A 27864-nucleotide genomic window follows, 5' to 3' on the forward strand; every position below is an offset into this window, starting at 1 on the left:
GCATGCTTCCCGCCTAGTTGCGGACTTGCCATCGCAACCATGTCTCACGACAAAGCTTCCACTTAACATAATAACCATCCCAGTACACATTAATTTTTGGACCTCCCCACTTCATCATCACAATATATATGTTGTTGTTTTTGGACACCTTTCAGCGTGACAAAACCAGGTGCTTTTTGCACCTCTTTTTTTTTTTATTCCACAGGCTCAACTGAAACGAGTAACGATAGCGTTGACAATTTTAAAGAAAAAAAAGTGTGGAACGCCGTGTAATATAGAATACACCTCCCTGATGGTATTTTCTGCACAATATGTCTTTTGAAATAGTGCCTTCTTATGCACCATGTAGAGAGGGTGTTTTACAAGACACCTTTCTGTATGGTGTGAAACTTACACTATACAGGTGATTGCCATAGGACAAGACATGTGCACCTGAGGCAAGAAATTACTGTGTAATTACTGTACCTCCTCCTTCCAATGCAGAGGGGCAACAATCAGTCTTGATTACGCGAGCTGTCTCTCTATTGCATTTTTTTAAGAGATTGTTTTAGATAACATCTGCGCTCAGGCTATTAACAAAGACGTATAATTGTTCGTAACAATCAGCACTGTTCTTTCAAGCTTATCGGACTAGGGGATATTCATGACGTAGAGTACTGGACGTGGCAGAGGAATAGGCATTGATACGTAAGGTGCGCAAAAATATGCCACCTTTCGTTGATGACGAGGCAGTTCCCCCTACATGATGCTTTCGAGAATTAACGCGGCGACCACCGTCGGAGCTTTGTTAATCCTCGCACTACGCTCTCGTTTGAGAAATAACTACAAAGAGTGCGTGCTTTACGACCCCGCATATCTTAAATTCCCATGAAAAAAGGGAAGAGCACGGTCCTGTCCCGAACTACAGGTGTATGGTCTTGTGTCAGGGGGGATGACATCCAGATGCGAATACTTAGCACCATGTGGCTCGTTACAGAGAGTAGAACCACTTTGCATAATCTGGGCTCCCCTACGAGAATCCCGAGTCGTTTATTCCCTGCGGAACGCGTCGTTAGCAGCAGCAGCAGCAGCGGTGGCGGCGGCGACGCGTGTGATCAGCACCGTTGTTGTCGACAACAACATTGCCTTACTTCTTTTGCGAGGGTGTTAGCTGCCTGCAAGAGAAATAAGGGGACGCAAAGAAAATGGGCTTCCATCAGTTTGAAAAGAAGCGTCGTTTACGTAATTACAGCTGCTTGGGGGAACATAGCATCCATCGCGTAGACCCTGCATCGAGGAACGCGATAACACGTACGAAAAGGTACCAACAACGAAAGTGGACTTTTTTCTTTCTTCTCGCGTACAACCGCAAATGCATCCAACGCGATATTCGCTTTGAAGGCAGATAGGTTGCAGAATGAGAGCTCTAGTCGTATTTCCTACAGCACGCACATACATTATCAGCACATGATGGGCGCGTGCCATGCTGGATGACAAATACATCGAACGTGCTTTTTTCGTCTTGCCATGAGAAAGGATATTCATAACCCCGTTTCTTTCGTCCGTTGGCAACTAGGTTTTCGGCCAGTTTGGCCAGGAAGTGTGCAACAGTACGAAGTACTGAATTTAGTGATATGAACTCGACAACTCAATGGCACTCGCCAGTCGTCCGTGCAAACGACTACTCAAGGCATATCCATGTAAGCTCCAGTAGCATTGTCTACTGAGAGCTTTCTATTCTCTGGTCATGATTTGGCCTGTAACTCAGGCTACAGAGGCACATTTACTATTCACACTTGTCCCGTGAAGGAGCAGGAACAGTTGGAACGCGCAAAAAGACTTTTGAAAGCGTACTTTCGGTACTGATCGTGGTTACGGAACGTATAAAAGCGACGGCGAGTAATCTTGCCGTGCATGAGCACACATTGAAAGCCCGAATGAGCATATAGATTCACTGCGCTGAAGTATTAATTAAGAACATGGCAAAATGCCCAGAAAAAAACTTGTACGATCCGAATTATTGGAGGTGGGTTCGTTGTTCTGAATGAACACAAGGAGCAGTCGCGAATGGAATGCAACATCCTGACAGCGAGGCAATCATTTCCGCCCTCACTTACAAGTGGTGTTGCTTACAACTGATTGCAAGTGCTCTGATATCTGCCCTGCATGGCGCCGACTTGTCGAGAAGTCGAGCAAAAAGAACAAGTATATTAATTAGCATGCGCAGGAATGAAGTATCCTTACAGCAAAAAGGAAACTCCATATTGGGTTGGCGTCAACAAAGTGGCTGCCACCGATGACAGCGAAACAAGGACAAGGATAAGCCTGCGCCTCGAAACGTGAAACCTGGAATTAAGGCTCTCAATTTTGGTATCTGACAGTTTGAAATTAATTAGCGTTGCTTGTATCATTTTAGTGATTGTGAGCAGGCGGGTAGAAGGCTCATGAAACTATCGATCCTGTTCTTTTATTGGGAGTTCCCGTTAGCAGAGATATAAAGCTGGAGGCTTTCGAAAGTTAGAACGACACATAATTGACACGAGGGGTCCCAATTTGGAGCCATATTTAACGGGGCAAAGTCACTTTTCTCCACATGGACGACCTCGTGGGGAAAAGCAAGAACCCGTGGCCTTATTTCGCACGCACTCTGAAGACTACGTCGAAATGAAGGCTTCTTGATTTGACGTTGATTGAATAATTAAAGAAATCGGTGCGAAATGGGGTTGTGCTACGCTGCAACCGAGGGAATTGTTTATGCCGAAATCAGGCGATGCAAATATAAACGCAATTTTATTTGCATAAAAGTGATAATAGGCGTTATGAAATATCTTTGTAGGTTGTTGAACCCAGGATCGTTATATTCGCGTATGTGTATAGAAAGTAAAATAAATCGAATGATGTAAAACCAAAACTTGCCGTACAATGATGTTTAACACAAAAAGTTATTACGTGTCTGTTTTCTCAGAAATTAATAATGGACTGCCTACATTGTTGCTCACTCTTGCATTGTGGCACATTGTTGAAAAGTATTTGTTGGTCATTAATTGCCTGTCTTGGATAGCATAGTCAGGGCCGCCTCACCAGGCCCTTTTCCACAGGGCGTGTGAATGAGCTTCAACGCTGACGACATATATGTTTCGTCATCGGGGGAAAAGTGGCCAGCGTTCTAACGCCGTTTTCGGAGCGCTTTCGATGTTGTAGCTACGAGGGGCGTTCAAGTCAAACAGGGACTTTCTGTCTCCTGAGTGTACAAATGGCTCCCGCTACTTCTTTTTCATCATTTTCACACGCGACAGGCCTCCGCGTTCACCACGTAGTGGTCCAAAGTTTGTGCAAAACAGAGGACACGTGCTAGACAAGATGGCCGACAACGAGGTAAGCGCCCGCATCGAACAGAGAATTGCCATTAAGTTTCTCGTGAATGAAGGCGTAAAGTCATCTGAAATTCAGAGAATACTTCAGGCTCAGTATGGCAACGACACACTTTGCCGCAGCAAAGCGTTTGAGTGGTGCAAACGGTTCCGAAACGGCCGTACATCAGTGTAGGACGATCCCGGCCGAGGAGGCTCAAAGCCCAGTGTCAGAATTCCTGAGAACATCCAACTTGTGGAGCGCCTGATCCTCAAGGACCGACGGATAACATGTCTCGAACTGGCTCGAAAGACGGACCTTTCTTCGGGAACGTTGAACACTATCATTCATGAACACCTCCAGTTTCGGAAAGCAGGGCCTCATCACCAAAGGAGTCCTCCTCCTACAGGAAAATGCACGCCCGCATACCGAGCATCTCATGACACGCACCTTACAGAAACTTGGCTGGGAGTTGCTGCCACATCCCCCTTACACTCAGACCTCGCCCCCAGCGAATTTCCATCTCTTCGGGCCACTGAAGGCGTTCCTTGGGGGCCGCCACTTCAGCTGCAACGACGAGGTCAAGAATGCGGTCCGATCATGGCTGCTACGCGTCGGTAAGGTTTTCTACGCTGCTGGCATCCAAGCCATCGTGAAACGCTGGGACAAGTGCATTAGTGCAGCTGGAGATCACGTTGAAAAATAAAACTAATTTCTCGCCTGTAAGTTCATTTTACTTTTGCGAAAAATGAAAAGTCCCGGTTTGACTTGAACGCCCATCGTACATTCCTGGCACATACAGAGGCATGGATATCTCGTTTAAACAAGACTATATTTACCCTTCGCTCGTCGACATGTGAAGAACCCCCTAGCTCCACGTAAGCGGGCATTTGGTGCGCCGCGTAACACATCACAGGTTCCCCTGTATATGTCCTCGACCGCCGCCTGCCGTGGAGAGCAGAAGTGTGCTGCATAAAAGAAAGAGCGGAGTTCCGGCTTAGTGTTCTACGATACCTCTGAAGTTCCCGCTGGGGCTCACTACCAGGGCGCTTTTCGATTTACATCGATGTCTCATACGTCAAATGATGGCATATCATATCTCTTTTTGCATAACTTATGCGTCACTTCAGGACATACGTTGGAAAGCATACTGGCAAACAGCAAGGTGCGCATTGGAGTCCACAGGTCTACGTCAACAGCTATTGTCTTGGCGGAGCCCAAACAGCCACCGATAACTGTCATACAGTCTATACAGCACTTCATGAGGTAGGCAACTCGCCATCATCGCCACACCTTGCTAGGTCCTACACTCTTAGAAATGAACTTCACCACATAGCACGCTCCTAGCCAACCATCATCCCGAATGACAACGTTCTCGCCCCTGATTTGTTGAAAAAGGGGAGGAGGAGCCTATTTTGTGTCGTGCATAATGGGCACAAAATAGCCTCCTCCTCCTGTTTTCAACAAATCTAGGGCGAGAACGTTGTCATTCGGGGTGATGGTTGGCTAGGAGCGTGCTATGTGGTGAAGTTCATTTTTAAGAGGCTCCAGGGAGGATTCCAGTTGCGGACACTGTAATCATCCGGAGACAATTGCGCATATCCTGACAGAATGCCGTGCATACCATGCCATGCGGGAAACCCATCTTCCCCACGCCAGGCCTGGTATACTGACGGACGTCCTCTTCCCCGAAGGTTCTTGTGCGGAACGACTTTCAAAACCTCGCGGCCTCGTGCGCTTTCTCCAAGCAACGGGCCTAGCGGAGAGACCACTCTAGTACACCTCTCACCCGGTGTGCTTCCATCCAATCAGTACCGGTCATCCTGCTTCTACACCACTTTGAAGTCCTCAACTCCCCTTTCTCCCACCTTCTTTTCCTTTTTTTTGGCTATAGTCGTGACGATGCCCACTTGAGTGCGGCCAACAACGGCAAGCTACCTCGACACCCCCCCCCCCCCCCCCCTCATTTTTAAGAGTGTAGACGCCAGCGACCTGCCTCAGGCTACACGCAAACCGTATTGCTCAAACCCGATTCCGGCTGTGCTGTCCGGGGTTTTTCCTGGGTTTTCCTCAGATCCTGTCAAACATACGTCGGCAGACTTTCGTTAGAAGTTGGCCCAGGCCTCACATCCCACCAGAGCGTTAGTCGTGTCATTGCCCACCTCTGTGAGGCCGACAACGCGAGCGCTTTTAGCAGTACCACCAACACCAATGCGTATTGCCCCATCATAGCCTGTAGCCTCTTCCCCCGCGTGTCATGTAGAAGCGGACGTGGGACACATCCTTCTCAACTGTCACCGGTACAGAGGACACCGGTCTAGTCTCCGGCGTTGTCTCGTCCATCTGTGCTATACCCAGAGCTTTCCCTGTCGGTACAACTTGGCCCTACTGAGCACGCTGAGGAACTGTGCAGCTAGGGTTCCTTCGGGGCGCTGGACTCTTGGGCCTTCGTGATGGCTCCCTGCAGTGCCTGCCAGAACAACAGCGACTAGTGCAGAGGCAGTCCTCCTTTGTTTAGCAAAATAGCAAGGCTCTTGTATAGCTAACCTTTGCCTTTGTTTTTTCCCCCCATTAAACATGCCACCCTCCCCAAGCACAAGCTCGTAGTGCAACATATGGAACCACCATGGGCCCTGCAAGTACCTGTTCATATCAACGTGCATGGTCTTCCTCCGAAGAGATCAGTCTCAACAGTTGTACTTCGACAGCTCAGTTAGCCTCTGCGTCGCTGCACTAAAAGAGAATAAATATGTTCATGGACACATCATGTACACTCTGAATCCGCCTGTGCAAACGTAGTGCCTGAGTTGAAAAAAGTGTACGCACGCTCGTTTATTACACCTCACGTCAGCAACTGCAACTGAGTTACAAGCCATGGCTCTTATCTTCATTGTGTCCTGCTCATCTCCCGCTCTCTGGTTGATTATCGCGACTGGTTATCTGGTTATCGCGACTCCAAAAGTGCGTTACAAGCACCCCAGGTAAAAATCTAGAGTGGGACCAGCCCAAAGTGGTTTTTGAGACAGGTATCATGCTGGTCCCCACTCGCAGGTGGTCCCAGTAGGGAACCACTCTGGGATGGGGACTGCTTGGGATCTGGAACCAGTCAGGAAGTGGGACCACTTGACGGATGGGATTTCAGTGGGACCCGTCTAGGCCCCGATCCCAACCCAGGCAAAAATCTGGAGTGGGACCACTTAGTGACTGGGACCAGTTGAAAGTGGAACCAGCTTCACGATGGTCCCACTTGAAGTGGAACCAGTGGAATTGATCCAGTTGTCCCCTCTGCTAAGTGGTCCGGAATCCGGCCACGTGGCAGCTGGGACCACTGAATGCATGAAATAATGAATGAAAATAATGCGCAGAAATGCACATATTACTCAAGTAAATACAGTTTATTTTGCTAAAAGCATACACTGAGCAGAAATAAATATTCAATACATCTCTACATGTACGTACTACGTAGTATAAGTCTGATCACTCACCGTGTCTAGACAAAACATATGCCTGACTGTGCGATGCACTCACGGACCACAGGGACCTTTCGTTCGTTGGCCACCTCACATCTTGTATTTTCTCAGAGAAGATGACACATGACACTCCTGTTTTCCATGCAGGTCGCGACATACACCCCCTTCCCACCGTACGTTCGGAATCTTCTTATCCTGTTTCTCTTCAAGTTCCTCCTAAGTTTCTTAAATGAAACATCTAATTCATAGTAATCAAAACATCACGGTTATCACTCATACCTGCAAACATTCGCGACGTGCAGTCCGATTGGCGTTTCACAGTGCGTTCTTGCCCATACGCCGTTTACGTCTTCTTGACGTCATAACTCTCCCAGGAAATCGACAATGTGTTGCACAGAAACCACTGTCATCGCAATGTCTTACAAAGCGCACTAAAACACACGCAAATACTGCACAGGAGGGAGGTACACCATCCTTTCGACGGCAACGGAAGACAAAACCAACTTGCCGAGACGCGTCCAAGTTCCAACTGGTTCCAACTGCCACCTGCCAGTCTTGCCTCTCGCCCTCTCCTCTCTCTCTCGGCTCTCGCCGAGGTGCCCTGGCGTCTTCACATTGCATCAGCCTCTGCAATTACCTTTTCTTCTTTTTTTCGTTGTCTTTCTTCTAGTTATTTAGTTTAATTTTTGTTGTTGTTGAGATGTATTTTTGACATTTCTCTGGTACTTAATATGTTATGATATTCATGCACCTTCAGATGAGAATATGTGCACGAATTGGAGTTACAGGGTTATAGTGTATTTCATCGCAGACGCGTGCACCTGGATAATCAGCAATAAAAAGAGGTCACGCATGTGCTAAAATAGATCAGAGTAATAGATCAAACAAAACCAGAAGGATATATGGCAAGTGTAGACAAGATGAAATCTCAAAGGGGGAAGCTGGGAAGCTGCCCAACTTGGAGTCTGAAGTGACCATTCTGGGAAGAAAATGGTACCTGTGAGGCTCCAGTTGGAACTTCTGGAACCATCTGAGACCAGAGTGGTACCACTGATGTCAGCAAAGTGGAACCTGCCACCCCACTTGGGAATCTAGCTGGGACCATCCACATTCAACTGGAACCATTCTGGGACCAGTCCAGATTTTCGCCTGGGACTGGATCAGGTTACAGGCATAGGCTCCCTGACTCCAGTGGTGCACGACGACTTGCGTGTGTACACTTCATCAGTGGCGCTGGGACATGACATCCAGCTATGGGTACCTAGCCACTGAGGTGTACCTGGGAGCGAGGCAGCAGCCGCAGCTGCAAGACGAGCACACACGGGGTTCGGGCTGTGGACCCCCCATGCTACGCATACATTACTGAAGGTGACGCAAAGAGCAGCATCGATGCCCTTGTGACCACGTATGTCATGACCACTCGCGAAGAAACATCCCACATGCATCACTCTTCCACAGAGCTGACCCTGAGCTCAAGTTTCGAACGCCACAAGGACTACCTCGGCCACTTGCATCCATCATTATATGGGCTGCGCCTCAATGTTCCTGACAGCAGCCGTCTCCTGTTTAAACTCGGAAACGTTCACTCACCGAATTGAAGCGAATGCGACGCCGTAGAGGGCGCTGCAACAGTCATTCAAAATACACTAAATATACAGAGACCCCCTGGATAACCGCCTTTTCAGCACCGAAAACGTTTTTGGGTTCTGGCCTGTGAGTCACTATACGTGCCGGCCATACACGTTGTGCAATTTTTGAAATCATGTGACCTGCTCGACACCCTCTGAAGTCTCCGTGTGCGGTTACTGTACTAATGTTATAGTCATTGTGCGGTGCGTTGAAGCCATTACTGTATTTAGTCTACGGTCATGGGCGATTTCATTTCAATTCAGGCAGGGCCCCAACCTTTGGGTCCTCAATTTTCTTCGTTAATTTTTAAATGATAGCCACATGTGTGGCATGAACATTGGCGGTGGCCCGGCTTTCCGGGACGAAGCGGTTCGCAAGATAAAAAATCAATAAGTGGGTAAGCGAGAACGCCGGATTCTCGCGAATGCGTTTTTCGGCTACTTTGAAGCGCAGTATTTCCTTGTCCGTAGCCTACGTCAGTCTGACCTTTTTGCGACAGCATTACTGGGTCATGGGCTATGGCTGTGAGTGATATCTTTTCCCAGGGACCCCTGGAAGACCTTACAAAAAGGACACAAAAACGCTTCCCGTGCGTTATTGCGCATATTTTGTTACCGTACCTGTGCGATTCACTTTCGCGGTAACCCGATAAAATGCATATCAAACGAAAGCTTGTTGTACGCTCTTTCTAATGGTATGCAGAGCAAATTTATTCATCGCGCTTTTTGTGGGGAAATCGCGTCTGAATTGACATAGGTCGACACGTTTTGTCGAAGTTGGCCAAGCGTTCCCGTAAAAACCCCATGTTCTATTTGAAAAAGAAAAATTGTGCCTCAAGGTGGATGCTTTTTCTTGCTTTTGACGCAAAATTTCCCTCTGGTAAGCGCTTACAGGCCGAGTTACGGCCGTTGGGATCGACCCTACTCCGCCAGGCTCGTGCGCACTGACGCGCCACCGTATCGCTTGCCGGGCTTCGGCGCGCGAATTCTTCACGCATAGTAATCGATGGCTTGAATGGATTAAGACACAATTTGAAGTTGTAAATGGTATTTGAATCAGATTCATTGATTGGTTCAAAAAGCGAAAAGGCAGAAACAACGATGACAAATTATGGTACAGTACATGGAAATCAGGACCAGAGTAAACTTTTCTCAATTTTGAGATACACAGAGGGCAGATATTAATGCGGGATGCTGACTTCATTCATTGTTCGTGCAAGAAGGACCTCCGATGGTGCCGTGCCATTCGCCTTGTACCAGACGTGTGCGGACCGAAGACCGTACACTGGCCGCACCGTCGACCACTCGGTTTGTTTCGCACTTCGGAACGATGCAACTTCGCCTGAAGGAAGATGCAAGAGATGTGTTGCATGCCTGCGGTTTGTCAGCACAGAGACAAAGTCTTCGGCAGATCGTATGACGTCCGCTGCTGGCGACCGCAGGTTGTATACGCTTGCCGCGTGCTTGAGGGATCCGCCAACACCGTCGCAAGCATTTTTCCCATGCCCACTCGCAGAGAATATCCAGCGGGTCAGCAGGCTATTAGAGCGCATTTCGTGCACCTGATGTCTGTTCTTGAAATGCGCTGCAGCACCGTCAGATATGTGCACGATGTGTGTAAATATGGGGAGAATGTCCTCGAGCGTTTCTACTATTTGCTTCAAAGCAAGCAGCGCATGGGCTGTGTCATGCCGTAAGTCGTCGCTCACGGTCGCCATGCTTAGTGTGGCGTTCTGTGCTTTAACCACACACGTGAAGATAGACACTTGGCTTCTCTGCCAATAGTGGCCCTGCACTTCATTTGGCAAGTTCACTGTCCAGTTCTCAGCAAAGTCGAAGTGTAGAACGATGTGTCTCAACATTGCGAACTGCTTTTCGGGCCAGATTGCCTTCCTCTGGATGTTGTGAACGTGCTCGTGCTTTACGTACAATGAGGCCCACTTGCGTATCTCTTTCAGAAATGCGCGCCCGCTCATGATCTTCCTGATGAGGTCACCCACATCGCCACCACAACTTCACATTCCGCAGAAATCTCTAGTTTCCTCAGGGTTATGCGCTTAGCCTCAGCGCACCTCCTGCGCTCCCGGAAAAGGCACGCTTCGCTGGTGGGGTCACACACACACAAACTTGTAATCGTTTCTTTGCATAACTTTGTTGCAGAAACACTGTTCGCTGCGATTATAAGAAGTTCGTAGTTGGCGCAGTAGGTACACAGACACTGCAACTGGTAAGGTGCCATTCGAACCCATTTTGGTCGTAGGGAGTAGAACTTGGTCACACCTAGCTTTATTTCCGGATGGTCTTTTTTAAAAATGCTGTATGTCTCACGTATGGAGCGAGTCATAAATCTTTTCACTACCGATTCCTTTTGGCCGTTTCTCAAAGTGTGAACAACGTCCTTCTTATTCGGACTTTGCACGGAACAGTCTAGTTCGTCATCCAGGTAGTATTTCAGTGCCGTCGCAACTTCAGCCTCACTAAGCAGGTGCCCAGCGCATGGATCTGGCACGGCCCAAACACCTTCCGATCGCCTAATGCGTCTTGCCTTATCAATGACGTATTTCGTGGTTCCTGGTACCAAAGTCATTGTTTCTTTTTTGCTGATCGTGTCCGGCAAGAGCGTTAGAAGTTGACATCTGGCCTGCTGTGAGGTACATTTCTCGTATGCTTTGGCAACGCTTTCTAGAAGGTCCGGGCAGTACTTGCACTCCACTGCCGATTCACGCGGTTCGTCCACACCGTACGCATCACCGATTTTGCGGCGCACAGATCTGCTGATTGCCGATGTTACTTGAGCATGCTTGCGAGAAACGTAAGCCTCTATGCTTTTTCCCTTCAAGGACCCCGGATGTCTTAAAGGGTTACATCAATATCGGTAGAGGAGATCTGTTCGTTGATATCTTCGATGATCTCTTCGGGCTCAACATATTCGCTGTCACGCGCCGAAGAATGAGCTTCACTGGGCATGTCACTTATGACGTCGCAAAAATACCTGAAACAGTTCCTGCACAGCTGGTCGTCCTCGGCCACGTTGCTGGCGACCGCTGGGTCCAGGACTCTCTTCAGCGCTGTCATGTCCAAACGAGAAACACTCACAAAGTCACTCTGCTTTGAGATGCGCTTCTTGTGTCGGCGACCATAATCTGCGCAATAAACACGGTCGCTGCTGTAGATCCTGGCAGCCATGGATGGGTCACTACAGCTGACACTCACAATTGAGATACTTATGTGTGGCTTGTGCAAACTCGAAAGCAAAAATGACGAACTGCGGTTCCCACGCTTCGCTTATCCAAATCCTTCCAAATCTTACGACAAGGTCAGTTTTGTTACTGTACCTCGGTTGTTTCCGCCGCAGAGGGACCCGGTGGGGCCACACTAATGAAAACGACCTTCCACAAGACTGTGGTCCACACTGCTGTCCGTCTCTGGTTGCGAATACACGTTTCCTTTTTTTTTTTTAACGCCGCATACATAGCACCATCTGAATTCCCCGTTCGTCAGTGGTATTCATAAGTTAGGTATCGCTGCCGTAATTTCTGCCCGGTTTTATCTCTTTTTTTATTTTTGTACCAATAAATGTATCTTATTCAAACATATGACAGTTCCAACTTCGACTTGTGCAGCAATCGTTTAGGTTTGCGTGAAGAATTCGCGCGCCGAAGCCCGGCAAGCGATACGGTGGCGCGGCAGTTCGCACGAGCCTGGCGTGGTACGGTCGATCCCAACGGCCGTAACTCGGCCTGTGAGCGCTTACCAGAGGGAAATTTTGCGTCAAAAGCAAGAAAAAGCATCCACATTGAGGCACAATTTTTCTTTTTCGAATAGAACATGGGGTTTTTACGCGAATGCTTGGCCAACTTTGACAAAACGTGTCGACCTATGTCAATTCAGACGCGATTTCCCCACAAAAAGCGCGATGAATAAACTTGCTCTGCATACCATTAGAAAGAGCGTACAACAAGCTTTCGTTTGATATGCATTTTATCGGGTTACCGGGAAAGTGAATCGCACAGGTACGGTAACAAAATATGCGCAATAACGCACGGGAAGCGTTTTTGTGTCCTTTTTGTAAGGTCTTCCAGGGGTCCCTGGGGAAAGATATCACTCACAGCCATAGCCCATGACCCAGTAATGCTGTCGCAAAAAGGTCAGAGTGACGTAGGCTACGGACAAGGAAATACTGCGCTTCAAAGTAGCCAAAAAAACGCATTCGCGAGAATCCGGCGTTCTCGCTTACCCACTTATTGATTTTTTATCTTGCGAACCGCTTCGTTCTGGAAAGCCGGGCCACCGGCAATGTTCATGCCACACATGTGGCTATCACATAAAAACTAACGAAGAAAATTGAGGACCCAAAGGTTGGGGCCCTGCCTGAATTGAAATGAAATCGCCCTCATTTGAACTATTGTCTTATTTACTGTACTCATTCATTAGCTGGACGCTGCTTGTTCTCTCTTATGCCTCTTTGTCATCTTGGGGTTTCATTTATTCTGTTTTTGTACTTTATTTTCTATTCACGTTGTCTGGACTAGCCCGACCCGACTTTCTCGGGTCTCACATCTCCATATTCCTTTTTTTTTTTATTTTTCAATCAATCAATCAATCCTGTCGCAGATTTTTCCAGAATTGTTGCTCCTGTTTTGCTGCGCGACGAACTGCATACATACAACAGCGTACATGCAAGACTATACATAAAGGCGTGAAATACCGATGCAGTCGTTCGCGACCGCGGGTTGTTTCATCACGTTTCCATGCTGGTCTCACGCACACTGTTGTCATGCTTGTATGCTATGTACAAGATTATACAGAAACAATATTCATCTATTATTTCATTTCCAGCGCATGCTTTTCCCCCTTTACCTTTACGAATATTCAATATTTTTTCCCATATAAACTGCAAACTGTCTGCAGAAATCGTTACCGAATCACAGGAAACAGTGAGACAACCTCCCCGTCGTATTTCGTCCCGGCCCTTATCTTCGATGAGAAAACAGTCGGGCCTGCAACTAAGGGTTCGACGTTGTTTGTCCGTAGTGGATTCCGCGATGTCAAAGATATACAACACTGGAGACCGCATCACTTGATCACAATGCCCGTATGTGTGCTCGACAATATGCGTGTGGTCAACGTCGCAACCGTGTTTGTATTCAAAACAAGTTCTTCCAACAGTGGCTGAGAGGTTCGCTGTCAATATTATGACGTAGTGAGGAAACGCGGAAATAGTGTTGTTAAACTCTACCATCATATGACGCGGGATTTTTCAGGGCCTCACATGCAGGTATCGCTCTTCATAACGGTGGCGTTTTATTTCTGCACGCAGCCTGTAACACGCGAACGTAGTTTCGTTTCATGTTTTCTGTTGTAATGCGTATAGTGTTTCTTATTTCTAACGGAGAACACGTTTTGTCCCTGTGGTCGCGGTCCCGGGACACAAGCGCGACACCGAAAAGTATGTAACAAAATTGTGACATGGGGTCCGATCTTCAACTTGTGGGTATCCCACAGCACGCGTTAAGTGCATCATTTCGGCCCATCATTCGCCACGAGCTCTTGCGCGAGCCTACCACAGCGGCTTTGGAGCCCGCGAGCTTTAAATATAAAGATAACGATCGCTATGTGAAAGTTGAAGATCCGGGACATGGTCTCCCTGCTATAAAAACCCTGAGCGTGGTCACACGAGACAACACGACACAGATGACGTGTTTTCTTTTCCGTGTGCCCACGCCCAGTCTTTCTATACTGTGTAGTTTATCCACCAGCAGGTCTACATTTATGCCATTTGAACCTGCTTTCCTCTTCTCTCAGCATGCAGCTCACCTTCATCATCATCATAAAATAAAGTTGTTGTAGTTCTTCTTCTTCTCCTTTCCCTGCTCTAGCAGTCGCAGCAGCGAACCACGGAGCGGCGAACGAAAGAACATGTCAGAAAATGCCGTCAACGTTTATTGGAACGGAAGAGGCAGGGGCTTTAGACGTTTACGCTTATTAAACTAGAAAGTTGTCAGCGACAGTGAAAATAAATTGAGAAAAAATCAGGTAACAGAACTTCCGGCATACTACGAAGCGGCATCGTCAAATTGTTGCTAATTTTTTCTAAGACTGCTCGCTCAACATGTGAATGCCTTTGTCATCGACAAGTGACACAAGAGCAATTTACTGGAATTCGAAGAAAAATCGACAAATAGTGAATCGCGACACACCAACGGATCAAAAGTAGTGCACGTCTCCTCCATTTATCGAGTTAGCAGCGGGAACTCAGGATAATAATGGCGTCGCTGGTGCACGTTGGACGTAACGACGGAGCTTTGGAGCGGTGACGGCTACGGATAACTATACAGAGAACGTTTTCTCTGTTATTCTCGTCCCTGCAGTCAAAGCGCAGTCCGTGCTGATATCCCCCATAGCAAACTGCACTGCCCGCAACACGTTCTCTCCCGTGACGCCCTCTCCCGTGACGCCCTCTGCCATCGTGTATTCCAACTTGGCCACAACACTCTCAGATTGGCTACTCTACTGGGTCCCGTTCTCCGGCCTACCCAGTGGATCGTTACTACTGCCCATCTCCGCTTTCTCCGTGCTTCGGGCCTTATCTGCACCTTGAGATTGCCTGTAATTACCTGAATGCCCTGTGAACACTCCTTGTCTGTACATTATCTGGTTCTTCTTTATTTTCATTTCATTTTTTTGACTAGCAAGCCGACCTTTGTCTTTCCTTCGGCCGACCTTTCGGTTTTCATTTAACGAGCTTTCATATCCCCCACCCGTGCTTCAACCACAGCTGCGCATCTTTCTGTCCGACTTCACCAACGTTTTAACATACTCCATTTATAGTACACACGGTATAGCTATTCAATTACCAGAATGTCGCGTATTTCGTTCTCCAGTTTGATCAATGAGAAATGGAAGAAAAAGGCGAAACACGGAGATGGTGTAGGCTTCTCGAACATGGATGCCAGGCTAGAACATATAACACTGAAGAGGAGCAATGAGGTATGGCTCGAAACCCTGTTGCAGTCGTAAAGCTATCCATCAGGAAACACAATGCAAAATATTTGCGCTGTGCGGTGTGCTGTCACTGCGAACTAAAAAAAAGAAGAAGGAGTTTCTCGACTGCCAGATCTCCTCGCGTGACATTGCCGGCTCCTCGTTCTCACGATTTTCTTCTATGCTCGCCCTTTATATCCCTTCCGCTGCACAGGTCTCCGAGAGCAAACACGTTACCGCTTCTTCCAGAGGGATCGCTTACGTCACAAAGTACTCTCCTCCTACCCTCGTTCACTTACACGCTCATTGAAATAGTGGATGACTTTTGAAGAACAGAGGCCTCGCTGCACAGGTCTTCTTCGCGAATCACATTACCAGTTCTGCCAGGGGGATAGCTGCCGTCACAAAGTACTCTCCTACTTCCTTCGTTCACTTACACATTCATTGAAAGCGTGGCTGATTTTTGGAGAACAGAGGCCCCGCTGTACAGGTCTTTGTCACGAACCGTCAACCACAAAAAGGGCGAGGAGGCACATCCTTTCTTTAAAGCCGCATGCTAAGGTAATGCACTAATAGTAGAAAGGTTGTAGTAAAAATAATTGTATAAAGATAATTGTGACAGGGATTCTGATCAGTTTCAGGTAGCGACAACAAACAATTCAACGAAAAAGTATCTAAACAGAAAAAGTCAAAATAGTTCATTCGACCCGTCAACTGCATGTTGTAATAACAGAGCATTGGGCCAGTCCGACAATATGGTCAAGTTATTTTTTCGCTGTTTCTCTTTCCCTGCCTACCTTTCTGGATTAGACATTTCTAGACCTTTCTTATATACAGGGTGTCTCAGCTAAATACGAACATATTTTTTAAAGAGATATATATATATCACTTTTTCCGAGATGAAATCAATGGCAATGTAGCATATGCTGAAGGGCACTCCTTTGGAGGGCATTAGCAAACTCCTGAGGCAATGTATTTACTTTCAATAATTAACTTGTTAATTATAAAAGCTGCGAAGTTGTCCCAATGAGAGCATCTGGTCCCTTCAGACACCTGATACCGGAGCCGTTTTCAGAACAAAAATCCGTTCGATAGATCGTCCGCAAAAAAATGGTGAAAGAGCACCTTTTTTTTTCGTTATTTTGCTCATTGCGCATCTTCGGATACGCGTCTTTCCTTCACCCCCCCCCCCCCGCCCCCATTGTGAGAGGGTGAAAGAGCACACTGTGGCCTCTTGCGTCCTGAAAAAAGATTAAATGAAAACAGAAAATGCAACCCAAGGCAAGGGCAGTACCGATAGAGTCACCCGATACATTTGTTTTTCGATGCATGAGGCGGCACGGTGCTCCTCCACCCTCTCACACTGGAGGTGAAGGAAAGACGCGCTTCCGAAGATGTGCAATGAACAAAATAAAGAAAAAAATTGTGTTCCTTCACGAATTGTTTTGCGGACGATCTATCGAAAACGGCTCCGGTATCATGTGTCCGAAGGGATCAGATGTTCTCATTGGGACAACTTCGTAGCTTTTGAAATTAAAAAGTCAATTATTGAAAGTTAATTAAGACATTGCCTTAGGTGTTTACGAATGCGCTCCTACGGAGTGCACTTCAGCATATGCTACATTGCAATAGATTTCATCTTGGAAAAAGTGATATATATATTTTCAAAAAATATGTTCGCATTTAGCGTATATATACAGGGTGTTTCACCAAAGGTGATAAAGATTATAACTGGCGAAGTACTGGGAGGATTGTCGGATTTTCGGACCTTCTGGAAACTTTTGTCATCATTGAGGAAGTCTTTGGACAATTTTTAATTGCGGTAAATTTATTTTTTCAATTGAACTTTGAAAATTGCAAAGCAGACCTCACTTTTTTTACAGAAATATGATGTCCACCAGACTATACCAGAAGGTAATAACCAATCCTCCGGCGTGTACGTAGCCAGTTAGAATTTTTTATCACCTTAGGTGAAACACCCTGTATATACACGGTGTTTTGCACAACTTCAAGACGTTTGATATCGGTGGCACATAAAGCATTGCATACTACTGACGCATATTCAAGTCGGGGAAGGACGCAAGCTTTATAGAGAGTAAGAAATACCCTGTGAGAAGAAAACATTTTACAGCTGTAAGTGAGTAAACCAAGCATATGCAGAGCAACAGAACAAATTGCTCTTACATGCTCATGAAATTGAAGCGTCGCATCAAAGACAACACCGAGATCACGAATGGTAACGACTCTGGCTATTTCGCCATCAGAAAAGTACCGGAATCGGGTTACTTGAGACTTGCTCGTGAATGAGATAACTTCAGATTTTGAGGTGTTGATTTTGAGGAAATTAGAAGTACACCAAGAAATAACACTGTAAATATCCTCCTGAAGCAGTAAGCAATCGGAAGGCGAGGTTATGCTTTTCATTATTTTGAAGTCCTCAGCATACTGCAGCATGATGGAATGTTTAACGCAGGATACAAGATCATTAATAAAAATATTAAACAGTAGAGGCCCGACACTTCACCCCAGGGGTACACCAGACGTAAAAACATAGGTGTCAGAGTAGGATCCGGACACACAAAGAGAGTATAAGCGATGCGCCGTAAGTAAGAGGCAAAGGAACCTAAAAGAGAGTCAGAAACACCATATAAACTGAGCTTCCGAAGGAGCAGATCAGACTTTCGAGACGTGAAAATAGATTACATCCATTTGACCACGAGAAAGAACCGCTTGAAAGTTTTCAATAACAGCTACATTAGAACCTGGAGAGCTTACTGGGTCCCGTTCGTCAGTCGACCCTGTGGGCAGTCACCACTGCGCTCCTCCGCTTTCTCCTCGCTTCGAACCTTGTCAACGTCATTCCCAGAAATCCGGGACACGGTTTCTTAAAGTTGGCTTGACCGGCGTACTCGCTGCCCTCCATTGAAGCAATGCATTCCACCTGGTTTTGTTAGAATATCTGTTGACGCTGAGCTTTAGAAAGAAAAGCCCACACATGGGTGTTGCTGTGAGAGGCCCATCGATGGTGTACTAGTGGAATGGAAGCGCAAGAGCGTCACAGTTTTGTTCCTGGAGGACTTATTTTCGCCGTGTTGGCTTCATGGCAGAATGCACTGGTGTGCTATTTTTGTTGTACTTGGCTAAAACAATGGGTTCTCCGGAAAATGCGCATGCAGGACATGAAAGTTGAATTTGTCTTGTACGCTTTGCAACTTTGTTCGCTGTTGTGGGACGCTCCTATTTTGTTCCCACGACAAAAGAAGTATTGACAAGCTCGATGTGGCTGGCGAAGCGTCTGTACCTTCATTCCAGGCGGGAGCACGTATGGCATCGTTGGCTCAGTGGTAGAGGTGCTCGTCACTTCTTTCGGGGTGCGTGGTTCGATCCGCGTTCTGCTAGGCTTCTTTTTTTTTCCTTTCTTTTTCTTTTTTTTTTGTTGAGGTAGTTTAACAGAGGTAGGTATGAGAGTAACGGCAGGGCGAGAGCATCAGAGTTTTGGCTTAATAATGCTGTACTGGATCTATATCACACTGCATGGCGTTCAGTTTGATTTAGTTGCCCTAATGCTGTGCTACAGCCTGTGCAGTTAATATGTGGATAGCAGATGACTTCTCCTTGCACTCCCACTTACTTCACCGCTACAGGAATCCCCGTTTTGCACAATACCACCCGCGTTTGTTGTAATGTAGATTATTGTCAATCATTTAAAATAAATTTAGGACCTGTGGCATAAACGCCCTTTCTTGAGTGTGAACTCCAGGTCGATGTGACAACGGAATCAATTATGTGGGTAAACTTTGAAGCGCTCTAATGGTAAAGGTATTTAAGATGAACGAATTACCACGCGTGTTTGTTGTAGCATTGATACATGATACATTTACCATAAATTTCGGACCTGTAACGAATGCAAACATCTCAGGGAAAAGAGCTGTAGCTTAAACGTCGTTGTCCCTGTCAAGGTGGAACTCATCAAATTTCCATTGATAGAGGTCGACATGACACGGAATCGACACGCGGGTACATTTTCACGCGCTATAATGGGGGAACTAATTGAAATGCACAAAGTGGCACGCGTGTTTGTTGTAGTGTAGATGCTTGTCCATCATTTACCATCAATTTGAAACATGTGGCTTAAACGTCCTTTGTTCCCTGTCAAGGCGGAACTCATCAAATTTCTATTGATAGAGGTCGACCTGACATGAAATCGTCAGGCTGGTACACTTTAACGCTCTGTAATGACGAAACTAATTGAAATGCACAAAGTGCCACGCGTGTTTGTTGTAGTGTAGATGCTTGTCCATCATTTACCATCAATTTGAAACATGTGGCTTAAACGTCCTTTGTTCCCTGTCAAGGCGGAACTCATCAAATTTCTATTGATAGAGGTCGACATGACATGGAATCGTCAGGCTGGTACACTTTAACGCTCTGTAATGGCGAAACTAATTGAAATGCACAAAGTGCCACGCGTGTTTGTTGTAGTGTAGATGCTTGTTCATCATTTACCATCAATTTGAAACATGTGGCTTAAACGTCCTTTGTACCCTGTCAAGGCGGAACTCATCAAATTTCTATTGATAGAGGTCGACCTGACATGGAATCGTCAGGCTGGTACACTTTAACGCTCTGTAATGGCGAAACTAATTGAAATGCACAATGTGCCACGCGTGTTTGTTGTAGTGTAGATGCTTGTCCATCATTTACCATCAATTTGAAACATGTGGCTTAAACGTCCTTTGTTCCCTGTCAAGGCGGAACTCATCAAATTTTCATTCATCGAGATCGATAATACGGCGGAGTCCTGGTGAAAGCCAACTTGGACGCGCTCTATAATGGTGAAACTAAATAGGATGCACAAAGTTACAAGCATGTTTTTTTGCTCATTGGAACAACTTCGTAGCTTTTCTAATTAAAAAGTTAATTATTGAAAGAATTAAGACATTGCCTTAGGAGTCTGCTAATGCCCTCCTAGGGAATGCCCTTCAGCATACGCTATATCTCAAATTGATTTCATCTCGGAAGAAGTGATAGATATATTTTTAAAAAATATTGTCACATTTAGCTGGGATACCCTGCATACAGGGTAGGTGAAGTAAGACTGAATGAATTTGATGAAATCCGCGAAGGACTTTCAAAATGACTTTCTCGCAAAAGTCGTTGAATATATCTATTCCGTACGCGACCAATTCAAAGGTGGTGGCGTATAAACAAATAGCGCAGCCGTTAACTAACATTCGCGATAAATTATTATAATTAGTGAAAATACGTTGACTGCGTAATTGCAAAGATGTAGAGCATAACCCTGAGGGGCCTACGCCGCAAGAACCGAAATCACAGAACCTTTTGCGCTTTAGTAAAAACATACAAAATAATTGAACACTGTTCGGATATTGCGGCAATTTCTCCTCTCCCTGACTCGGTGTCACCACTTCTCAAGTGACAACAGGTTGTTCCTGAAATCATGGAACAGCCCGCTTTGTCCCTGGAGCGAGGGAAATAGCGATGTTGTTTCTCAGTCTACATTATCATAAAACGTGCCGTACTTGATTTTCTTTCCACGTTATCTCGTTTGATCTGCACAACACAGTTCGCGATGTGATGTGATAAACGTCACGCAATAAAACTACAAATGCATTACTGGCAGTTAACAAAAAGGCAATCACCGATTCCGCTGCTTAATAAATGTCTGCGTTGTATCAGATTTTAACGAGAGAAAAACAACGAGGACGCTAGGAAGCAGGGGCCCCCATGTTTTGAGGAACAGCGTGATGTCAGTATCGTCAAACGGTGACAGTGAAGGTGATAGGAAAGAGCGGCTGCCGAAGTCGCGGCAACTCTCGACGATAGTGCATTTTCGCTCACTTTTTAAGGGCACAGAGAAGTGTTACTGTTTCGATTCCTGCTGACTAGACTTCTCAGGGTAGTGTTCCCCCAATTTGGAATTGCGCGCTCAGCTTGTTTTCAGGAATTATGAAGATTCATTGCAAAAATATTTAACGGCCGCACTAATTACATTGATAATACACATACCGTCCACAACTATGGCACTCGAGACATTGTGCTGCTTGGGCATCTCTCTTCCTTTTGTCTTTGATTCGAGCGCCTATTTGAGCAACACCTACAGGATATGGAGAAGGCCTGTGCCTTGCGTCGCATTGGAAGGCCTGCTGTTACTATATTGTTGGTGCTGCCATGAAGTAAATCAAAGAACGAACGAGAAGAACGCTCGAAGCAGGTCGCAGGCCTCCATATAGGTGACGTAAGCGTGCATGCAGGACATTATTTAGGAAGTGTTGGTGAAAGCATCACATCTAGAGGTGAAAGCAGAGTCACGTTCGGCACAAGAAAGTGCCGAACGTGACTCTGCTTTCACCTCTAGATGTTCTGAAAATAAGCAATCTTCCGCTTGTTTATTTTCTTATTTTTATTTCTCTAAGGGAGGGAGTTGATAACCGACAAGCATTCTTGATGGTGCCGGGAAGAGACTAAGAGGCAAAATTTGGAATTAAGTGTCCTCATGAGAAGGCCAAGAACAAACTGAAGCGTACGATACAGTGAGCACTGAGTAACAAGGTGCAAGTAACAAAGTGAGGTGCGGTTACTGAATTCGCTTTCTTAGCGTATAGAGCATAATTTCTGTTCAGCATAATGTAGGATAATTTCTGGGCTTTTCCTCAGACGCTGTCACACATACGTCGGCACACTTCCCTCAGAAGTCGCCCCAGGACACACATTGGTCATCGTCGACGGCATCCCCATTCCCCACAGAGAGAACAAAAAATGGACCAGGGCTAGTCTTACAAGTGGCAATCACCCCGTTCCTCGCGCTACGAGCAGCACCTCAGAACTCTGAGCAGCAGCACAGCGAAGAAAAGTTTGGCAAAGCTGATTCATCACGTTTTCATTCTGCGCTGGGCAATTGCTGCTGATAGCCGGGCTCCGCGCGCGATATCTGATGTACAAATTCCCTTTCTCGTCTGCCCATGTCTCATTCCATCTTCCTTCCTCCTCGCCGCATAGTTTTCTTTCAAGTTGGCTTTCTTACACGTTCTTCTGCTCTCAGGCAGAACCTGCATCAGAGGAGGTGTCCTTGAATTCTGGTCATGCTCGTGATTGTGTGGCCGTGTGTGTGACTTTTCAGTTTTAGTTTTGTGTCCATCCTTTGCTTTTCTTTTCTTCTTTGTCTTTTCCTTTTCTTTTCTTCTTTGTCTTCCCCTTTTCTTTTCTTCTTTGTCTTCCCCTTTTCTTTTCTTCTTTTCCTTTACTTTTCTTCCCCATTTTCCATTTCTTTGGAATAGTAAGCCGACCTCCGTCTGGCTGACCTTTCCTTTCTTTTTCTTAATAAACATATTCCGCCCCGCCCCCCCGGAGGTAAATAATGCACACCTATTAAGATTCTGTCACGAAAGCAACAACCCCCAACCCAAACACATTCCGATACAAGTTCCAGATCAGAGCGACGAGATATACATTGAAATGAGACCGAACAGCAATAATAGGGGTGGACGGGTAGGTGGAAGACCTTGAAAAGACTCTTGAAACTAAGGAAGATTGATAAGACACATATACCGTCCACCCCTATTGCACTCGACTCTCAGTATATTGTGCTGCTTGGGAAGTGAACCACCACCCCTCTCATTTTCAGTTTGAGAACGATCGGACCTACGCACAGTATAAGACTAAGGAAAAAAAAAGATGAACTGGGTGAACCTGGCCACAACCATGCTTCAGTGAAGCATATGACATCAAAACAGCATTCAATCACTCCATTAAAGCACCCTTCATCTTTTGTCCTAAGGCCTCGTACGTTCTGATAATAAACGCTACACCACCACACTGCGAATTCGCGACGCAGCAGACACTACACCTAAAGTCTTGCTCGGCCTCTGGTGGGACGCTCCCCAACAGGGCCATCGTGCAACTCCTCACCGATATCCTGCGGTGGTACGGGCTTACTATCACAAGGTCTCGTCTCTGCTCCCCTCTGCTTCCATCTTGCTATCCACTTCGCCTTCAGCGATGGCCAAACTTATTTTGCTGGACTCTGCTGCGACCACTGACAGCCTTAGAAGGCGGGTGGGCTATGCTTTAGGCATCTCTTGGACATCATTCGTCGGCCCGTGGCTTCTTGGTCAACAGCGCGACATCATTTGGCCCTTTGCCTGGCGGATACTCCCCACACGCAACCGGCTGCATGAGTAGGGCATCACGTCAACTGAGGCCTGCCCGTACTGCGGCCGGGCAGAAACGAACTACCATGTGCTATTCGAGTGCCGCATTTCCCGCATCTTCTGGACCTTGATTAGGCGTTGCACGAATGTGCTCTGTCCCGTGCGACGTGACCAAAGGCGCCCAAACAGGCTCAGTGTGCTAGCCACCGCGTGTGGCGCTGCAGTGTCGTGGAAGGCAGTGCCGTGTATGCCAAAAGGAGTCTGGCCAATAGGAGGAGCCTAAAAAAGAGGCTCGACCTGTCAATCAAACTTAGGCGCATTTCATTGGTTACTGTTTTCCATATGGGAGCTGCCATGACACCAAATTTTCTCCAAAATGGAGGATGGTTCTTGCAACGGCGAAGCGGAGATTTCGTGACAAAAAAAATTCACAGACTACTTTAATTTCATACTGTGAGTATATATCCTCATGTACGCATCTGCAAAATCAGCTTCAACTTTCGCTCCGCCATTACGCGAAAATGGGATGTTTCGTCGCTAACGTTAGGCCTAATTAAGATCGTGATGCCAAGAAAATAGCAAGAAGGACGACCGTTATACGTAGGATTTTGCATTATATAATTTCATTTTATTTATATATACGTCATTGCTCATGTTTGATTCGATCTACTTACATTACGTGGTTTAAAACTTCATAGCTGCAGTCGTCTGCTACGAAGAAGCGGTTGTGCCGCTCTCCAGGCCAATCACTTCTTCCAGCAACCATTTCTGGAATTCTGAGCCTTCCCAACATGCCTCTCTCCATGCAGATGGCATTGATAGAAGTGGGCGCAAAATACGTCGTTTTGGTCTGTCTCCAGTGATATCCGTTGCAATCCGAATCAATCGAATTTCTCCAAAATGGTGGCACCCAGTAAGTAAGGGTGAGGTATAAGAACTGGATGGATGTAATAATAGACAACAGTATTTCGACCTGTGATTGGCTAGATACCTCAAAAAGTGGGTGGAGCCTCAGGTATAGGCAGGTCCCATTAATGGCCAGACTCCCTTTTGCATACACGGCACTGGTGGAAGGCCCGTTGCAAGACCGTCGCTCAACGGCGGTGGAAAACCCACATTTTCTTGCTGGTTGGACAACTGCGCGTTCTTGTGACTAATAGCTTACAACGGGAGCTCTTTGCGCTCGGGGGCGACGAATTCCTACAGCGGTGGGGATTCCACCCTTCGCTTTTGCTGCAAGGGGGCTCCGTATCTGTCCAAGGTGTCCCTCCATGAACAGTACCTCTCTTTCATTTGCCATCACTCCTCTCGTGCTCCATCGAGTGTAAATAGTGCATATCCCACCTCTCCCCCTCACCTCTTATTTTATGAAGCGTAGCGATGTATATATCGCCCCTCATAGCTCATTAATTGTGAATATTGTTCTCGAGGCGCTGACAATGTACTGACCGTTCCACGCCGTATTAAATTGTCCTACCACACAAACGCTACACTGAGTGGCGTAGAACTGATTATGCAGGAGTGAGACCATTTTCACCTGAGAGACACAAACAAACTATTGTACGGGGGCTACACGTTGCCCTACGTCATCACTTGTGAAGATCATATGGGGATGCAAGGAACCAGTGAACTCGCCACGTACGTGCAGCCAAAGAGCTCCGGCTAATTTTTTCCCTTATACAGTTCACTGGCTTTGCATTTCAGTGGTGTGTTAGTACACTCTGACAGGAGGAATCACGTGCTACGGGACCTTCTGCCACCTTCTGCTGCGGGACCTTCTGGGTCGGCGCTAACAGTGCGTCTCGGCGAGACGACAATGTTCCACGGTGACGGCACCACATGTGGAGGCCGCAGTGCAAGCCAGCAAGTACATATACAAAGTGAAAATAGCCGAAGCTCTCTAGCTGCACGTTGAGCATATGTTTACAATTTGATCATGCACTCCCAGCCAAGGACAGCTGTTTGGCTCTACTTGGAGCTCGTCAGCCTGGCCCAGGGAAGTGACACGATCTTGGGTCGGCGCTAACAGTGCGTCTCGGCGAGACGTCAATGTTCCACGGTGACAGCGCCACCTGTGTAGGCCGCAGGCTGGCTGGGAGTGCACGATCAAATTGTATGCTCAACGTGCAGCTACAGAGCTTCGGCTATTTTCACTTTGTATATGTACTTGCTGACTTGCACTGCGGCCTCCACAGGTGGCGTCGTCACCGTGGAACATTGACGTCTCGCCGAGACGCACTGTTAGCGCCGACTCAAGATCGTGTCACTTCCGTGCGCCAGGCTGACGAGCTCCAAGTAGAGCGAAACAGCTGTCCTTGGCTGGGAGTGCACGATCAAATTGTAAACATATGCTCAACGTGCAGCTACAGAGCTTCGGCTATTTTCACTTTGTATATGTACTTGCTGGCTTGCACTGCGGCCTCCACAGGTGGCGCCGTCACTGTGGAACATTGATGTCTCGCTGAGACGCACTGTTAGCGCCGACCCAAGATCGTGTTACTTCCCTGCGCCAGGCTGACGAGCTCCAAGTAGAGCGGAACAGCTGTCCTTGGCTGGGAGTGCACGATCAAATTGTAAACATATGTTCAACGTGCAGCTACAGAGCTTCGGCTATTTCCACTTTGTATATATATATATGTATATATTAACCGGTTGCCCCTGTAATGTACCCGACCGTGTAATCATCGCGTTCTTCGAGTTTGAGACTCAGAGTGCCTGCCAAAGAGAAGACATTGTCGAAAAGAAAAGAACACGTTTTTCCGCGCAGACAAAATTACCTCACGGCGTTCTTCTTGCATGAGAACTCCGAGCAAGGTACGGCGACAGCCTTTGTACAAAATTCGAACACATACTATTTCAAGGTAGATTTTTGCACGTACTTACTTCTAATTTGTTAAAAGTTATCCGTCTAAGCTGACTGTCAGGCAAGGCAGTGCAGCGTGAAAATGATTAGCAGAAAATGGGCTAGCCAAGCACGACTAGAAGCTCTTACCCCGAATGACGACAATTCAAATTCGCCGCAGGCGGGAAATCTTTCTTGGCAGAAACTTCGAAAATTCGAGAACAACATTTGTCATTCTCTCGCGCAGGGGGTCTAACGTGAGAGAAGTACAAAACCCCACGGATAACGAAATCTTTACTTCACTTTCAAAGAAGCGAGATTAGACTCATGCAATTCCAACGAAATTTATTGTTCTTCGACTTTCTGCTATCATAATCAGTGCAGGTGAATTAGGACACAGATATCGAGTTTAGGCTGTCGTGTATCGAACAGCACTTGGTCAGATTTTTTCGCATTCAATGCCTTTCTCGGATCCCGGGAGAAATAGGGTGCTATTTTTAAATCTGTAATTCGTAGTACTGTTGATACATTCGACTGTCATCGGGTCATTTTCTTTTCCTTTCTGTACAGCAAGCAGTGCGCGGTTAAAATGCATGTATTGGTCAGACATGCATATCTAACGTTTTATATAGTGACGAGCACCGTATGTTGTATAGCATCAAATGTGCTTGGCATAGGTTGCACTAAAAAAGATTTGGATCAGACATGCGTGCAAATTGGTACTAAATACTGCACGTGATACGTGACACGACCGGATCCCGGATGCTTGATTGGAATTCGGACACACCAGCGGCATGGCCGAGTGGGCTAAGGCGTCCGCTCGCTGGTGGTAGCCAAGGTCGTGCTGAAGACTAGGAGATGGTGCGTTCGAACCCTACCGCCGGCTGTGCTGTAGGAGGTTTTCCCTGGGTTTTCCTGGACTTTCCAGGACCCCCTGAAGTCGGCCCAGGACGCATACTAATCCCCCTGTCCCCCACTCCTTCCTGCTGTCCTCACTCCATCTGTCCACGTCTGTACGCCGCTCATAGCCACAGTTGCTTCGCGGCGCTAACACACAATAAAAAAAAGAGATTCGGACAGAAATCTGGTTTAGCCCACACTAGTTCTAAACGGGTTTGGGATGGAATTGATGGGGAGGAATTGGGTCTAACCCGAAAGAGCCAGACCCTAACTATGATACAGCAAGGCTTCAGGTAACTATATCAAAAATGACGGGAGCATTTTTACGTCTTACCTACAGTGTAGCGAGCCTGTTTTTAGATAGTACAACGTTTTAGTTATCTTCAAGTGTTAGCAACCCTCGATTTCGGTACAGAGTTAAGTAATGTTGGTCAAACCGGGCCATATAGTGATCGAACCAGCAGTCAGTATTCGACTATAGTATAGAGTGGCACGATTGTGTAAAGTGGCGTAAATCGGGTGATTGCGGGTTCGTCTTT

The 27864-nt window shown here is 46.8% G+C and overlaps 1 protein-coding gene and 2 long non-coding RNA genes across 5 annotated transcripts in view; 1 reads left to right on the forward strand and 2 right to left on the reverse strand.

Moving 5' to 3' along the window:
* LOC135383936 (uncharacterized) overlaps positions 1–4216 on the reverse strand; it is a 32948-nt gene extending 28732 nt beyond the window's left edge. Inside the window, exon 1 of the long non-coding RNA XR_010420164.1 lies at positions 4170–4216. This is a non-coding gene — a long non-coding RNA (uncharacterized LOC135383936). The remainder of the gene's footprint in view (positions 1–4169) is intronic.
* LOC135385929 (adhesion G protein-coupled receptor L3-like) overlaps positions 1–27864 on the forward strand; it is a 317487-nt gene that overhangs the window by 129946 nt on the left and 159677 nt on the right. The gene's annotated exons all lie outside the window — the stretch shown is intronic.
* LOC135383937 (uncharacterized) lies at positions 6005–7158 on the reverse strand. Of its 2 annotated transcripts, none has more exons than XR_010420166.1 (3): positions 7080–7158; positions 6816–7024; positions 6005–6063 (listed from the first exon to the last, which is right to left on the reverse strand). It is a non-coding gene; the product is annotated as an uncharacterized LOC135383937 (long non-coding RNA). The 2 variants fall into 2 exon arrangements; XR_010420167.1 differs by having other exon boundaries at positions 6816–7016; positions 7080–7152.

This window comes from Ornithodoros turicata, chromosome 2 (genome assembly GCF_037126465.1).
Source record: "Ornithodoros turicata isolate Travis chromosome 2, ASM3712646v1, whole genome shotgun sequence".
In the NCBI taxonomy this organism is placed as follows: Eukaryota; Metazoa; Arthropoda; class Arachnida; order Ixodida; family Argasidae; genus Ornithodoros; species Ornithodoros turicata.